The sequence below is a fragment of the Anas platyrhynchos genome, chromosome 23 (genome assembly GCF_047663525.1).
Source record: "Anas platyrhynchos isolate ZD024472 breed Pekin duck chromosome 23, IASCAAS_PekinDuck_T2T, whole genome shotgun sequence".
NCBI lineage: Eukaryota > Metazoa > Chordata > Aves > Anseriformes > Anatidae > Anas > Anas platyrhynchos.
In genome coordinates, this window is record NC_092609.1 from 1,411,496 (window position 1) to 1,424,126 (window position 12,631).

The following is a 12,631-nucleotide window of genomic DNA, read 5'->3' on the forward strand; positions in this document are numbered from 1 at the left end:
AAATCCTCATTCATTCATTTCTGTTTCTAGCTCAAAAGTGCAGTGTGAGCTAAACTATTTCCTAGAAAGATATGAAGTCTTCATTTAAAAACTAAAAATACCGGAGAGTTGACCTTGGCCCTAAATAAAACTCCGAGGGAAGTTTTATCAGACTTTATTCCAGCAAAGAGCTGTGTAACTTCCAGGGTCCTGCTGCAATTAGCTGTAAATGGCTGTGAATGAGACACACGGAGGAACATGCATAATGACTAACCTTCCACAGGCTCATAAAATATTTAGCAACTCAGTATTGCTTCAGGTAGTTATATTAATCTAAGTATGTGCATCTGTGTGCGTGCACGCGCTCACAACAAATCGCAGACTGGGAAAAGCAAAAAGCTTATTCCCTACAATTTATGCAACTATTTCTTTCTAATCTTCAAAATGTGTTTGCGAATAGAGTGATGCAGGGTGTAGATTTCCACTGACTTTTTAATCTTCCAGTTTCCCGAAGCCTGCATGTGCTTGCAGTTAATGCAGCTAAAGCAAGACTGGGGCTGAGACACCTTGAAAGAACACAATTGTTTCCAGGGGGCACTTCCATGCCTTCGGATATCCTCCTCACGTGGACACTAAAACTAGCTATTTTACATCAGAACCATGATCAATTTGTATAAAATGTGTATAGAATGGTACAAATGGCAGTAATCACACCTTTATATATATATATTAAAAATAAATAAATATATTGTCTAGTCCTATCTTGTATTGTCTCATTCTGGCCTTGTTTTTGTAAATACTTTCCAAGTATTCAGAAGATGCATGAATAACAGAATTATGCAGAATGTGTGTGGGGTAACAACGCTGTTGTGTCTATCATAGAAGGGGCAATTAATTATTTCATTCTCTGTCCTGAAGGAAAATTATGTTTGTAGAACAGAAATTTATTTTGCTGACGTGTTTACTTCCACAGCCACCCATTAACATAAACTTGTATTTTATGTCTATTGTGCTCTGAGCTTATTTCAATAAGGTCATTTCATCAGGTCATAAACCTTGGAATTTGTGTTGGAGTTGTGGGTTAGTTTATGGTGTTTTTCTACAGCTTTTCCTTAAAATTATGGAGAGAATTTTAAAGGAGTTCAGTGGATCTATGAGCAGAGAATAAGAGTAGCATCCAAGAAAGACCAGTTGTGCTGTAGGAAGAGGGACCAGCATGAAAGAAGTTGGGGAAAAAATAAAAAATAAAAAAAAGTTATGGGAAAGATGCAAAGGATGAAGAAGGAAACATGAAAAGTCTGTAGGACTAAAGGTGTAAGCAGGAGTGCTGCATAAAGCTTAACATGAAAAGAGGTGATAATTTGCAACTATTATACTTAGTTGATCGGAATTTATGAGCTTATTCAATATGATTTGTATAAATTTCGTATATGATAGTGCTTGGACATGAATAGGAAAGGGGTTTCTGTTTATTTGTTAATATTATTGCACAGATTCAGGATACAGATTTTGTCCAAAGTCCTTTCCTGAGTGAAATTCTGCCTAGGAGTCATCTCTTCTGTTCTTGTTTGGTTGCTGCCTGTGCTACAGAACAGGCTGGCATGATTAATCCAAACAAGAGGGATTAATTGGACAACCTTCTGTGTCCTGCAAGCAGCTCAGGGAATTGGCAAACTATTATCTGCTCAGATCCTCTATTTCATCACATGAATCACCCTGCCTTGAGCATCACTCTATATAAAGCGAAAATGGAGAGGCTGCAAAGTGTCTCTCCTTTTTATTTATTGTGAGCACTTCTCAAAATATGTATCCACTTTATTATTTTTCCCCTTCCAGTCCAATTAGTCCATGTTCTCGCAGCTGATTTTTCTTTGTAATTCACTTATTTTTAATTGGTGTAGAGTTCTGAGCTGCACCAGTTTTCCAGAAATGAAATATCTGAAGAGCAGTTGTACTGTGCCTCTATGCCTCTATTATTTCTCTTACTTCAGGAAAAAGAAGTGCTTACTGCCATGTACCAGTGGACGTGGAATTCCTTGAAATTGCTGGGACAAAAACAAATGCCATTTATTACCCATTTTGTTAAGCCAAGAGGTTAAATTCTGATGTACATTATCTAAATTTGGAAGAACTCCAGTTCCAACATTTTGCCTGTAAGTTTTCCAAATCGTGCACGTGTGTGGGCACTACTTGTACAGTTACTAAAGGACAAAAGCTTTCTAATGTTAAAACTATTTAATTTTTTTTTGTTAGTTTCTGGTGCCTTGGCAAAGATTCAGTGGTCCAATTCTTATCAATGACTGCTGTTAGAAAGACCTCATGCAGTATTTCAGCTTTACTCTGATACAACTACTAGGTGAAGTTTACCCCTTTCTTCCCTTCAGTTTTGCTGTTACTGAAATTTACTGTTTGAGGTTTGAGTTCCAGTCCAAAAATGTTTTGCTTCAATGTCCAATGGAATTAGCTGGAATCATTCTGCTCACTTTAGTGGGCATTAGATCAGGCAGTTAATCACATTCCTCCCAGTCACCAGAAATCCCATTTACCCTCCTGGATTCCCTGCCCTCGGTACATGAAGATGTAGTCAATAGCATTATCTGCAAAGTGCATATTGCGTACATTAATCCAACTGCCAATGTTGCAAAAGGGTCAACTGCTTTGGAGAGAGCAAAGAATAAAGTAGTACACCATGGGCACAATTCTTTGGATTGCCAGCTCTGTGCAATAGATCACAGGGGATTTTCTGTAACTACCTTGAAAAAGATACTGAACAGGAGGCAAGAGTCCATTACTGACAGAAGAAAAGGCCTGTCAGAAAACCCCAGGCAGCAAGGATGTAGCTAAGATCAGTACAAGAGAAAGTTTCTGCAATCCATCAAGAGAACTGTGTGCAGGTGACCCCCGAATCACCTCACACCATTGTACTTTGCAGCAGGCAGTCCTTGTTGGAATTGCCCCTCTGGGCGATGAAAGCACTCTATGTGACACCTGCGAATTTGCCCTTTACTGCTGCAAACCCAAGCTGTTAAATATCACGCTCTTTTGGCTGTGATTTACTCTATTTATGGCCCTCCCTCCACCCAACCTTTCCTCATCGCAAGGGATCAATTCTGGACATACAACAAAAGGCAACAATGGTTTTAATAAAAAACAGAAGGACAGGAAAGATTGATATAGCCAATGAAGACATGCTGTAGCAATGGAGAAAAAGAAAGCAGGCAGACAAGAAAGAATAATAACAATAAAAAAGCACATTGGTGCCTATACCAACCCACAGGCACATTTACAGTAGATGAAACCAACTGTTTTCTTAATATCCCTTGTTTCTACTGTCTTCAACAACTCTTTAATTTAAAGGTGTATACCTAAAAACATTCCTGAGGTTCTTCTATTTGACAAGAAACTACTTCAAGGAAGAAGTATAGTCCTGTAAGACCGATAAGTCTTGATGCAGAAAAGCTAATTTCTCTTGTGACCTTGTGAAAGTCTTCTTTAACTTCTGTGTTATTCTGCTTTAGATAAAATGAGGACAGCAAAGGATTCCAGGCTTGCCAAAGTACTATCAAAATAAGGTCCACTCATAACTCTGAATTTTTTAGACCACACATTAACAAAAAAGCATGCCAAAAAAAGTACTTTGCACTAGAATTCCTAAGATATCTGTATAAGAGAATCCAAAGAAAAATATCAACCTCTTTTTTCTTGTGACCAGAAGTATGCTTAATAATTTCAGGTATTTAATTTATTTTTTTTCTGGACAATTTGTGAGTAGAACAGGAATTCTGTTCTGATTAAAATATTCTCCATGAAGTGTTTTGCAACGTCTGTGAAAGAGATGTACTATTGTGTTTAATGAGAAGCGCTAAATATGGAAAAAAGCTGACCTGCTGAATCCATAACCCAGCAATGAGAAGACAATGATCATTTGTAAAGTGCACGTCAACTTGATCCAGGAGAAAAGGTTGCTAGCTGGTGTTTTAAGCTGCATGGAAATAGGTCAATCAGCTATATCAGTGATAAAGCAATCAGACTGGGACCATTCAAGTTCCTAAAGTGTTTTTCTAATTGTATTGAATACATTCAGATTAGCAAGGCAGCATCAGCAACTGTGAAAAGCAGAAGAGCAGCTCTTACTAAAAATTCTTGAATAATCAAGCACTGAATACAATGACTGACAGGTTATTTTTCTACATATGCATATATGGAACTTAGTGTAAAACTTAGCAGAGATGTACAAAGATGTAGACTGAGTCACAGCTGAAAACAGGAAATCAGTAGGTACTCCCCTTATTTCTGGATAGTTTAATTCACTGCTTAAATGTATTTCCTGTTTTTATTGTTCCACAAAGGATGCTTACCCTGGTCATAAACCTGCAAAGCAATATCCCACCAAGTTCATCGTGATTTCCAATCTCTGTTCAATAATTTGGTACTACCAGCATGGGCTACATCAGTGATGAGCATCATTTTAAGAATGCCTGTGGAAGATGTGACTCAGTCCTTCAGGCTCCAGACTTCTGTTGAGTCTAGCCTGCTCAGCCCCCCCAATATACTGAGTATCAAAATAATAAACACTGTGGAAAAGATCTAGTCACCCCCTGTTTGACATGAAATTTTTAGGAACTGTTCTGATATATTTTATATCTGCAACAATTTTCCTACATTGTTTTTGCATTTCAGTTCTCTATCTGTAAAATGGTGGGCATATCACCTCAGAAAGAAAATTGTAAGGACTTAATGAAATGTTTATCAAAATAGACTTATATTTGCAAATCAAACTTTGGTTTATAAAACGGTTTAATTATTGCTTTTTAAGCTAAACAATACTATTTCAGTAGCACTTAATGACTCCAGCATAAATCATTAGAATGGGTTTTGTGCATTTAATATTTTAGAACATAGATTCTGCCCCCAAATAATTTACAACCAGAACAAGCGAGACAAAAGGACATTTTACTGACCCTATTTCAAAGGTATGTTTGTGACGAGTCAGAGTCATATGCCCAAGACTACAGGAAACTGTTGCCCTAGAGGCCCACTTCTGCATCTTTACAATAAAACCTGCCTCTTTTTTGCTATTAGGAATGTGGTATTGACTTAATGAGGTCCAGAAAGTTAAAATCTTTTGAGGATATTTTGAAAATATAACCATTGAAATCTTCTTTAACGAGGAGAAAAGTGTGCTACATCTGAATTTATAGCCATTACCAGTGCACCATACTTTAAATAATTATAAATCCTTTTATCTTAGAACTTTACAACTCACTTTCCATAATGGTTCAGTAAATATAAACTATATATACATATCTACGTCCACAAGAGCACCAATAGCAGAATCCCACCAGCAAAACTAATATTACAATGCAAATATGGTCAGTAGGAGAGGGCAGTAAAACAGATTACCATATATAACTGTCTCTCAGAAACCAATTTGACTTTTATTATGCTCCTGAATGAAATTATTACATGATCTATAGAATATTGAGCCTTGTGATGATTCAGGACGGAAAGGCATTATGCTGTATCATTTATATGTTTATCTAGTTATTGTCTCCTTACTAAGTATTACACTTTGCACATTAGGAGCACAGAAGACTGCAATGCTCAGCTATACTGCTGTGATTAAATAATTGCTTACTGGGCTGCAGACATGGTCCAAAACATTTGCTCATTCTCAAGGTCTGAGTTTCTAACAGATAGAGAAGACTCAACTCTTCATTATAGTGAACTGGGTGCTACACTTTATATATTTCCTATATAAATAGGAAATGATTTTGATTACCAGAACTGCAAACTCTTGCAGAAAATCATGTAGCCAGAGGTCTGTGTTTGTATCTGCTCAGAGGCATAACATCCAACAGAACTGTACACTGATGGATTGTCTATGGTGAAGCTCAAATCTACCATTGTCTTTTTGCCCTCACCCAAGGAATGAAGTACCCAGAAGCTCTAACATACAGCCTTGAAAAACAGTGCAAGTGCTTTATCTTCCTGGTTAAGTCGAGCACTGATGCATGCATGGAGTTGAATGAACCCTGAACTAGATATTTCAATACATAAAATGACTTCAGGGTGATCAGACAAACTTCACGTTGACTTTCATTTCAAAAAATGTGAACATCACAAGACTTAAGTTACGGTAAATAAACTGATAAGAATTACCTGTGAAATGCAGTTTTAGTTCAGCCACTGCTTGCTCAGAAGGCCTGAAATAACACGCATGCAGAAATCAAGGTTGTTTTTACTTTGTCTTGTCTATCAGGTAGCTCATCAGGATCACACGGTACTATCTGTTGTGCCAGCATTCAGCCTCGTTGCCATTTGAAATCATCTGCAAAACCAAAACATGTTCTCAAGCCAAATAAATCTTTAATAGCTGGAGTCAGCAATGTCGTCTCAATGTGCACATAACAATGTCTGGCTCTCTCAGAAACCAATGCTAGAAAACCATAGAGAAGCGCATAAGTCAGTCTTGGAATTTGCCACCATTCATGTGAAACAAATGCGTCGCTCTGCACCCTCAACAGCAACGTACTTTTCAAAATAGCCCATGGCAAAATTTTCAAGAAAAATTAAACCAGCTACCACACAAAGCTGCCTTTGGCAGGAGGCTTTTGATTTCATGTCTTTGAAAAAAAACACATTATACTCCATGAAAGAGAAAGACATAATGCCTGCCAAAAGAAAGTATCCTTGTTCCTTCCTCACAAATCCCATACATATGTGCAAATTCATCAAAGTATACATCTTACTAACACAATTTCATCAGCTCTTAAGAGGCCATTTTTGAATAAATAAAAACAGATTTGATTTTTTTTTTTTTTCTTCACAGAAGCAGAAGGGTCAAAGGATTGCAGCAGCAAAATCTGAAAGAACCTTCCAGCCCAAGCCATTCTATGATTCTTTTGGACATGTCTTGTAGACAGAATTTCTCCTGAAAAGGAAGGTGGAACACTAATTTCTCAGGCTGTATAAATGACACGCATTTCTGTTGCAGAGAGGAAGTAAAGCAAAGATGAGCTTTAACTGGTACAAAAGAATGGTGTTTGAGCCCCTAGCAAATACAGATTTCATCCAGTAAGAATGCAGGCTCTTAAGAGCAAGGATATGGGATGTATATTTCTGCATAAACCACCAATATTGCCACCTTCAAGTTTCTGAAATATATTAATTAACATCATTTGAAGCATAAAAATAACAATAGTACAGAAAAGATAAGAAATATTTCAAAGAAACTAAACTGACTTGAATCTTATTTGTCTGTACAAAGCCAATAGCTTATCCTAAATGAAATGCTAACATGGAAAATCACAGACTTCTTCAGTTTTATGACAAAATTGCATCCTTTACTTCAGTTATTGACTGGTAAACTCTATATAAAAATGAATTTAATGTAAGGCACGACATTTAATTTATTAGAGTGGTATGTAGTACTGCAAATAGTGACATAATATTTTTCCCATCCATCTTGGCAGTGAGGGTCAAGTCCTGCTCTTCTTTGTACCACTAAAATCTACATTAGTTCCAGCGGAAACAATAGACTATTCCAGATTCCTATCACTGAGTTTAAAAAGGAATGTGGGGCCTCTTCTGACTTGAGTATATATCAATCTAGTTTAGAAATTATTTTTTTAATGAAACACAATGCATTGTAGTGTATTATGTTGTACAATATAGAACCTCAGAATGGGAAAGTAGTTTTAACAAGTGAAATTTAGAATTAATGTAGTAATTGGGGAATATAAATGAAGTGTCATTCAGTCACTAGAGAACTGTTATTTTGGTAGATATTGTATAACAATCTATATCTCTTTTTTTACCCAGCTACAAAGTACAAACTCTGAAGGACTCAAAGCCTTTTTAGAAATCCAATTTGTGTAAAGCAAGGTAGAAAAGCTTAAAAAAAAAAAAATCAACTCACAAACCTTGCTATTCAAAGCATGAATGCCCCCTTCAACCTAGTATTTCTATTGAATTTATAGACTCTTCTTATGAATACATGTCGGGCACTCTGGCATGCTGCTAGGTTAAGGGTTCTCCCATCTATTGATCTCAGTACAATAAGGAGTAATCAGAGCCACTGAAATTTGATTTCTATGTGATGGAAATGTGCTGAATCATAGCTTATTGTTACACCCGTGTGTTTCAGAAACATTTATAAAATGGGTAAGAGAAGGGATAAATCAAATCATATTCAATGCATGTAGGAAATGTCTTTAGAAGGCACTGAAGGGTCACCAAAAACAAACCCTGTATGGAGAAAGAAGCCCTAAAATAAAAATTAGAAACAGTGGGAGTAGCAGAAATATACAGAGAAAATAAAAAATCAAAAAAAAAAGGCTAAATTCTAATTAAATAAGGTTTTTAAGTTCACTCAGAGTTATAAATACATATGTAAATTATATTACCTCAGGAAGACACAATTATCTGTCTTAGAGTTGCAGTTAGTTACACTGATGAATTAGGTTTACTTCAAGTCCTATACCAGAAACGGGCTGTGAACTTAGTTCTCGTTGCTGCAAATAACAGCTGAAGGTGTTTGGCAATTTGCAAATTCAGTCCAAAGACAGAGAGCACAGTTGATAGCATCTTCTGATACAAAAAACTTCTTGGTGCAAGACTGGGATAGCAGCTAATGGAACAAACGCCACTGCACAATGAGGAAGACAAATTCCAACTCAAATGAGTGTGATGAAGCTATCAAAACATTTCATATCTGTTCCCACCATGATAAACACTACATATATGCCAGTAAATTATGTACATATTAGATTAGTTATTAGATTAGAAAACAGAAAAGAGTTTTGATTCATATCGGGACTACACAAAATCTATACAAAATCACCTGTAGAAAGATTTCAGACACTGAATGAATACACATCACTGAAACAGCAGAGGCCAGGTGCCATCATCACAGTTAGGAGTTGAGGAATTAGTAAGGTACACGATATATTTAGTGACATAGCTAGAGAAATTAGCAAGTGACTAACCTGCTATATAGGTGTGTGTTTATGAATACAAATACAGACATCTATAAGAAGTATGCACCTATATAGGAGAGGGATATAAGACAGCTTGTCTCTCATATAGAGCTAGCTGCAGGTATAAACCTTGTACAAATTATTTCAAATCTACAAAACCATCTACAAAACCATTTCAAATCAACAAAATCACTGTGAAAAAAAAAAAAAAAAGAGTTCACAAATGCAGCATCTCCCCCACACTGAATGAGTCTCATTTTAATACAAAAACTGAGCTTTACTTTTCATTTAAAAATTCAAGCAGGTTTAAAAACACAGTCTGTTTTTAAAACGGAAAAGCACAAATAGTATCTCCATTACTTACCCATTACTTCTGTTTCTTCCTCTGAGCTGGGTTAGGGTGTATAAATACTTCATGAGAATGTATTTATAGAGTCTCAAATAAAGTGAAGCTTTGAAACCAAAAATATTAACTCCGGGCTCCCCTGGTATAGTAATTGGTTGCCTGTAAGCATAAGAGTTAGTTGAAAAGAATATATTTGTATCATAAAACACAATTTAGGTTAAAATGAAAAATCTGGATTTTAAAAGTTGAAGGCAATCATTTAAAAGCAAACAAACAATAAGCTCAGCTGCATCTAAGAATAACAAATATAATGTTGGTTTCTTTTGTGCCAGACTGACAAATCTGATCAGCTACAGAATGATTTGAGAAACATTCTGGGTGACAAAGAGGATTAATATTTTTGTTAATAATGTTGTTACAATTATGTATTAGTGGGGGTATCACAATGACACTGTAAATTAAATACTATTAATTAGCTGCTATGTTCCACCCTGGAGATGGCATCATTTCAGAAACTGCTGACAAGAAACCTAATGAATGTCAGCTTAGCTTAGTTGATAGCTTCTGTGGTCTAGATATCTGCCCAACAGGGGCTAGATTTGGATCAGCTAGGCCAGTTTGTAAAGGCCATGTGTTCACTTAGGTCTTAATATTCAAGGGGCATGGGGCAATGCATCAAGGCCTGTTTCTCAGAGATCCCCCCCGCCCTTACATACCATCAATTAACAAACAGCTCCTGGCACGATCAGCAGCACCACGCATCTGCCTTGGCATGAGTGCTCCTCGTGGTCAGCCTGCTCCTTGGATCCAAGTACTCAGGAAAAGCGGGAAGGTGATTCAGGGAATCCACCAAAGTCAATGGGCAGCAAAATCCCTAGGCAGGGAAAGAAAGGAAGGAAATTCACAGGCCTGGCCAGGAAGGCTAAACCCCAGACTTCCAAGAGCACCCCATTTTATCCTTGATAATTAGCATAACAACTCATTTCTCTAAGTCCATTATTAATGGTGAGGAAGACCAACAAAGCATGCTACCAGCATGCTGGTGGCACATCCAGATGCTCTCCTCGCTCCTCAACCCAAAGCATGCTCGGGCACATCAGCTCCTCTGGCTCCTCTAAAAAAAGGTAGCCAAAGTCTGTGAGCCAGTCCAAGTGTGTCCTGTAATTAACTCTTCCATTAACAAGTACTCCTTGCTATTCGTTAAGAGTATTTGCTATACATCTGGGAGATTACAAAACCAACAAAAAACACATCAGTCTATTTCATTTTGTGGCGTGAAATAACAAACACAGCTCTATTTAACTACAAAACAGCTTAAAATAAAAAGAGGTGGGCGTTGGCATTTTTGCCTCATGCAAAATGAAATTAACCTTTTATTTGATAACATACAGAGAATAGATCAGAAAGTAAATGAGCATATGACTCAGTAAAGACGGATTCCAACCTGTCTGGGGATTTAAGTAAGAAAATTCTAAAGGGACCAAGGAGCACTGGGAGCAAGCTGCCTGAGGGGAAGCCCTCACCTTAGCCTGAGGGATGGAAGCCAGGAGAGTCACATCCAAACCAAAATTATCACATTTTGTTAGTAAGAATGCTGTCAGCACTGAGCAGATCATCCCATCTCCACTCTTTTACCCCCAAAGAGAGATCTGTTGCTGTGTGGAGCTCCTGGGGCCTGGCTGGTGAGCTTCGGGCCTGCTGCTGGCTGAGGCCTCCTCAGTCAGCAGAGCCCAGGTGGAGCCTGGAGCACCCAACTCTGAGGGGAAAAAATACAAAACAGTGGAATCCGGGGCCTATGTTGCACAGAATCATAGAATCACAGCAGCATGGAATGGCCTGGGTTGAAAAGGATCTTTGAGATCATCTAGTTTCAAGCCCCCACAGAGCCGCATTCAGCCTAGCCTTGAATAGCCTCCAGCCCTCTCTCCAGTCCCTAACAGCAACAACATCACGTGCAACGCATATTGTGATCTGCATAACCACCCGCACGTTTAATGTTCTGTTCCCTTTGAAAGGCCACTGTCAGCTTTTAAAAACAGGGTGCCATTTTTATAATCACTGCTGTTATGTTCTTGCCGTACTTTGCACGAGACATCAATGCGCTGCCCAGCACCAGCGATGGCACTGCTTGGGCCCGTACTTTGTTTTCATGAGATTAGATAATTGATTGTGCTCTTCCTGGGAGTGAGTCAGAGCCCATCAAGACAATTGCTCGAGCTTCAAAGGGCTTTGTAGAAAGAAATCCCATGTATTGATTTGCTCAGCAAAACAGGGCTTTCAGCATTGAGAACCGCAGATTTCCCAAACAATTTTTCAAAGGGACAAGAGAACAGACCAACTTTGAAGGCATTTGTGGAAAGGCTGCTATTCCAGAAGTCCAAGTTCTTACTCAGCTCTGCAACATTTTGTTTTCAGTTTATTCTTTTGGAGAAGCAAGAAACTCTCCTATTTTCCTTTTGGAAGTAGCAGCTATTAAATAGTTTATAAATGTGTTTACAAATAGCTAATGAAAACTCTACATGTCATTATTTGTTGACTTCAGAAAACAAAACCAAAAGATTTGTGTTTCTCTAACATGGTGGAACTAGCACTGTGATGGGAGAGGGAAAAGTTGTACCACTCCTTTGCAGAGATTAAGCAGGCAGACAAGGAAGACTTTGGTAAATATATCAGAATGTCCTTAAGCCTCTATTTTGCCACTATATTTATTCATAGAGCTGTACCAAAGGAAAAGCAACAGAAGTTTCTTAGAGACATGAGGGTTTAAAAGACAGACATCACATTAGATACCTTGTCCTTTTTTAGGCACTAAGATACATATCTCTTCAGATGCAAGAGCACATCTTCCCTTCACTTTTTTACTAAGGTGATGTGATCTTCATTCCTTGGATTGTTTTCAAACAATCTTCTGCGTATTCTCTCTCTTGAGAGCGTACAAAGTGATCTCTTTAGCATACTGCATGCACCCGGAGAGAACATAGGTGTTCTGTGCTTCTTGGAAACAACTGGAAACACTTAATTCAATTTTCTCTTGTATAACTGTTTTCCTTTAAAAACTAACTTGGATATGTGCAGTAAGTAGATGTAAATTATTTAATTCCTATTTTATTCTGTTTTCTTAATTTTGTAGTGTTCTCTTTCCCCCAACATCTCCTTAAAAGAAAAAAAAAAGCAACAACAACAAAATAACAAGTAGGTATCAGGACTGTTAATAATTGATGAAGCATTTGTAAACCCTTAGCAAATGAACAGTCAAGTGACACATGAATAAAACATTCGAAAAAAAAAAGTCTGTCTGACAGCTAACAGCATTCTGAAGCTGAGT

General features: G+C 37.5%; 1 protein-coding gene across 3 annotated transcripts in view; it reads right to left on the minus strand.

Annotated features, from left to right (window-relative positions):
* The window catches only part of UNC5D (unc-5 netrin receptor D), a 196,233-nt gene extending 185,046 nt beyond the window's left edge, over positions 1 to 11,187 (minus strand). For 2 of the 3 annotated variants that reach the window (XM_072027141.1, XM_072027139.1), the window contains exons 1-5: positions 10,830 to 11,187; positions 10,023 to 10,180; positions 9,325 to 9,465; positions 8,388 to 8,629; positions 6,142 to 6,310 (exon numbers count right to left, since the gene is read on the minus strand). The gene's annotated coding sequence lies outside the window, so the exon portion shown is untranslated. The remainder of the gene's footprint in view (positions 1 to 6,141; positions 6,311 to 8,387; positions 8,630 to 9,324; positions 9,466 to 10,022; positions 10,181 to 10,829) is intronic. The other variant, XM_072027140.1, reaches the window with a different exon arrangement.
* Positions 11,188 to 12,631: the final 1,444 nt, after the last annotated feature.